Below are 5,000 nucleotides of genomic sequence, written 5' to 3'. Positions count from 1 at the left end.
ATCAGTATACGAGTAGTTATTGCCAAGGAATTGACATTTCTGTGGTACTGCTGTATTCCCTTGTATTATTTTGACGTAGCTGTGTGCATATGTGTGTATGTTTCCATTCTGTTGTGCGTATAATCTGATGATTCGAAACCGATGCGTATCCATTCCAAGACATATTCCAAGCCTTTCATCTCCTTACCGGTAGCCAAGAAATTCCTCTCTTTTCAGAACGTCATTGTACGACAGAGTAGCCAGCTAAACAGCCGAGCCCTCAGCGTGCGCCTCCCGCCGGACAAGGGACCCTACATCCAACACTACCTCATTGAGATCCACAACGAAGGCTCCTCCTACTCACTCCAAGCTTCTGAAAACCGCTTCGACACCCTTCCTTCGCTCATCACCTATTATTCTCAGTGCTGGTGAGGACAGAGAGGAGGCTGGACGTTATGTCTAACCACTGTGCTGCGTATTTTTTGTTCACCAACTCTCCATATCCCAGGATGAAGTTGTGTGGGTGTGTGTGTGTCTGTGTGGGTAGTGTGTGTGTGTGTGTGTGTGTGTGTGTGTGTGTAAAACGTACCCAGGAAGGCCACTCGCGTAATATATATGAGGATTAATTTGCCTTGTTGTCAAGTCATGGCTTTCTTGCAATGCATCCCGAGCTCCTGCAGGTAATAGCGGGACGCGCTCAGTCCAGGGATGATGTAGGAGTGGGTGGCGCCTTCATACCTTTTTGTTGTCTTTTCAGCGAAGAGTTGCTGGCTCAGCTCAAGCTTCCTCGCACCATCCAGGAGGCCAAGACCCGCCATGAACTCGGCTCTCTCTCGCTGCTCGGACAAGGTGAGCATCAAACACTTACGTGGTCGTGAAATGTAATTGAAGTGTAATGAGCGAGAGGAGGATTCTCCACTTCAATGGTGGAATGACCTCTGCCTTTCTACGAATGTGTGGGTAGTTTGATGGCCCGGGAAGTTAATAATCCTTGACTGCAATGCCTCATTCATGACATCTGCTTACCCCAGTGAATGTCCACGATGTCACCACTACGATGGCCAGTTATAAGACTGCCATAGCGACTGAGTTGGTGCAAAAAGTATCCCCTACCTGGCGGACAGTACCTCCTTGCCCACGAGATCATCCCTTTCATTCTGTGTAACTTAATATAATCAAGCGTTGTTGAAGCGTGATCAGACGCATGTTAACGGGAGGTCATTGAACTGAAGAGGGGAAGAGGTTTGATGGGAGGAGACATTGGTAATACTGCATACTAGTTTCCAGAAGTGTTGGACGTGCTTGAATCATACTTTGTTGTGCAGTATTTTTGAGACATAGACGTTGATTTGGCGCGCTCAAAAAACACGCGAAAATTTGACTTTCCGGGGAGAATGGTGGCTTCGGCCGCCCAAAACCTGCAGATGGCGCTCTCTCTCTCTCTCTCTCTCTCTCTCTCTCTCTCTCTCTCTCTCTCTCTCTCTCTCTCTCTCTCTCTCTCTCTCTCTCTCTATCTTCCCCCTCCCTCTCTCCCTATTCTCTCTCTTCCCTCCTCCCTCCCTCCCCATTCCCTCTCCCTATTTTCTCTTCCCCTTCCCTCCCTCCCCATTCCCTCTCTCTCCCCATTCCTTCCCTCCTCTCCCCCTTCCCTTCATCCTTACATTTCCTCCCTCCCTCCATCTCCCTCATCCCTTTCTATTTCATTTTGTTTTTTATTTATTTATTTATTTTTATTTATTCATTTAATTTATTTTTATTTAAGAGGGGTACCTTGCCAAGGCCAACAAAATTGGAAAGAAAAAAAATGTTCCCTGAGGCGCCGGTCCCCAAACTGAGTCAGAAACGATTGTCAAAAATTAGAGGATGAGTGTCTTGAAGCTTCCCTCTTGAGAGAGTAGTCTTGATAAGCGTCCACAGTGTTAGACGAAGACTTTGACTTGTGTTGATGAGGGGAGTAACAGTCTTCGGAGCTTTGTTCTTTATTAACAATATGTACAGAAAGAAGGGCAAGGAAAAGATGTCTCAGAGTGGTTAGTAATTAAGGAAAGATGTGCCAAACAGTTGTACAAGGGCTTAGCATTGACGTGTTTGGGCAAAGCACCTTATCTATTTCTGTCTTTAAGGTATACGTGGAAACAATGAAGGAAGTGATGATATTGCGTGGCTTGCATCCGTTGTTGTCATGGTTGGACACAAAACAAGAGTACAAGAAGAAGATGATAAGGAGAAGAAAAGAATACGTTCAAGAAGAATTACTTGAAGAAAAAAAGGAGGAAAATGAATATAAAAAAAAGTTGAAGAAAATGATAAGCGTTATGTGATGGTCATTGTCTCTTATTTCCGAACACTCTACTAAAGTGACTCTAAATGAAGTTGATTGTCTAATTATTATTAATTATATTATAGAAGAAAAGGAAAACTGAACACACACACACACACACACACACACACACACACACACACACACACACACACACACACACACACACACACACACACTGAAATATTCTTTTTCAAAATATTTCGCAAGAACACTATCAAGACTTCCGTCATTATGTAACGCATCCATATATATATATATATATATATATATATATATATATATATATATATATATATATATATATATATATATATATATATATATATATATATAAACACATTTAACATCAGGTCACAAGCACACAGCGAACATCAATATGGACCCAAGTCTCAAACTCACACATCAAATTACAATATAGAAATATATCTGTGTATAAATACATCAGATTACAATATAATAAATATATCTCTATACAAGCACAGCCTGTGTTACCTTACAGAACTTTTCAGTCCCATGGATGTACCTGTGTACTGCTTTGTACATAACCATTGCTGCAACCTCTGCTCTTAACCTAATGACATTCATCCAAGTGTCCTTAATTCATTGTCCTTAATCCACACTATTTTCTTAATTCAATGTCCTTAATCCACACTATTTTCTTAATTCAATTGTCCTTAATCCACACTATTTCCTTAATCTAGTGTCCTTAATCCAGACTATTTCCTTAATATAGTGTCCTTAATCCAGACTATTTTCCTTAATATAGTGTCCTTAATCCAGACTATTTCGCTTAATATAGTGTCCTTAATCCAGACTATTTCCTTAATATAGTGTCCTTAATCCAGACTATTTCCTTAATATAGTGTCCTTAATCCAGACTATTTCCTTAATCCAGACTATTTGTAATCTACTGTCCTTAATCCAAATTATGTCAGCAATCTACTCTCCTTAATTGTAGATTCCTTAATTATAATATCCTTAACGACAACATTTTCTTAATCAGTGTATAATCCTCAATCCAGTCTATTTTCTTAATTTACTCTCCTAAATCTGTACTATTTTCTTTATCTGCCATCATTAAGACGGTAGACAAAGTGAATCATCTACTTAATCTACTGTCGTTAATCCAGACTATTTTTTTTATTTACTATCCTTAATGTAGACAATTTTCTTCGTCTACTATTCTTAATGTAGACTACTTTCTTGAAGTAATATCCTTCATCCAGTCTATCTTCTTAATATAATATTCTTAATCCAGACCTCTTTCTTAATTTACTATCCATATTACAAACTATTTACTTGATCTACTATCCTTAATCCAGATTGTTTTCTTAGTCTATCGTAGCAGTCTTAATTTCCTTAATCCAGACCATTTTTCTTAATCTGTTATCGCTTAATTCAGACTATTTTCTTGATTTATTATCTCTAATCCAGTTTATTTTCTTAATCTACTTTTCTTAATTCAGACTCTTTCCTTGATCTACTACCATCCCTTAATCCTGATTTTTTTTGTTAATGCATTAGTCTCAATTTAGACTATTTTTGACTCAGACTTTTTAATCTACTATCCTCAATCCAGACTATTTTCTTAGTCTACCATTCTTAATCCAGGCCGTTTTATTAATTTGATATTTTTACATTTTATTTTCCTTATTTTGTTATCTACTAATCTTCATTTCTAAGTGTAATGACACTTACTATGCAGGCTATTTTCTTAACTAATATCCTTAATCCAGACTATTTTCTTAATCTACTATCCTTTATCTTAATAACCTTGATTTACTGTCCATAATCTTCATTTTCTTAGTCTAATATCTTCAATAGAAGAACACAGTTTTATATCCTTAAGCCAGACTATTTTTTCTACTCTATTCACTGCTCCTATTTTCGTTTTGAGATCTTCTTTGAGCGGGATTTTTTTATTCATCTATTTCTTGCCTCTGCTGACCTCCCTGATGGACCAACAAATCGAGAAACAAAACAAAAAAATCAATCAATCAATAAAATCAAGGCGGAGGCTGAGAGGACGCGGCACCTCTGGGCGTACGCACTTGAACGGAGGACGTGAGTGAGGATGGTAATTATCGTTTTCCGTTGAGCGTGAAGGTCGCGGACAAATCATCATAATCTATCGCTGCTTGTGTTTACTGCCACAGCAGCGTTAAGTCCAAACACGAAATCAAACCGGTGGCGCATGTATATCGTGTCCATCTTTCGCAGAGTGTCTGTGCCGCCTGCCCAAGTGCAGCAGGACTCGTTTCGACAGCGCAGTCGATTTGCCTGTCCTGCGCAGCATCTTGTCCTGACCAGTCTTAGTGATGAAGAATGTTGACGCGTTGCCAGTGTTCACCATCGCCATCGGCGGCTCCTCGATGCCTAACGCTCGTGCGGCAAACATGAACGTTCTTTGCGTTGTGTGTCCGAAGGATTTGTCTCCGCCACCAGACGTTTTGGAGTGACGCAGGAACAGGATGCTGCTGTCGTCGGGATGGAACTCCTGCCGCACCTCCGGCCTCCTGCAGGCGGCTCATGGACATAACTATGAGGTCCAAATAGTGCTTCCTCACATCCCCATGTTAATAACCGTCATGCGCGTGTTGTCTGCCACGTGGCGACATGACATCACCACCACCTCGTCCAGCTCGATCACGTCCAACTCCAGCATGCCAGCCCAGGCCAAGCAAGTATTTCTTTGCAA

General features: G+C 40.5%; 1 long non-coding RNA gene across 3 annotated transcripts in view; it reads left to right on the top strand.

The window, feature by feature from the left end:
* The window catches only part of LOC135096857 (uncharacterized), a 34,878-nt gene that overhangs the window by 4,765 nt on the left and 25,113 nt on the right, over positions 1–5,000 (top strand). For all 3 annotated transcript variants that reach the window (XR_010265121.1, XR_010265119.1, XR_010265120.1), the window contains exons 2-3: positions 217–407; positions 737–828. This is a non-coding gene — a long non-coding RNA (uncharacterized LOC135096857). The remainder of the gene's footprint in view (positions 1–216; positions 408–736; positions 829–5,000) is intronic.

The sequence above is a fragment of the Scylla paramamosain genome, unplaced genomic scaffold (genome assembly GCF_035594125.1).
Source record: "Scylla paramamosain isolate STU-SP2022 unplaced genomic scaffold, ASM3559412v1 Contig8, whole genome shotgun sequence".
Lineage (NCBI taxonomy): Eukaryota > Metazoa > Arthropoda > Malacostraca > Decapoda > Portunidae > Scylla > Scylla paramamosain.
This window is presented reverse-complemented; position numbering and strand designations above follow the sequence as displayed.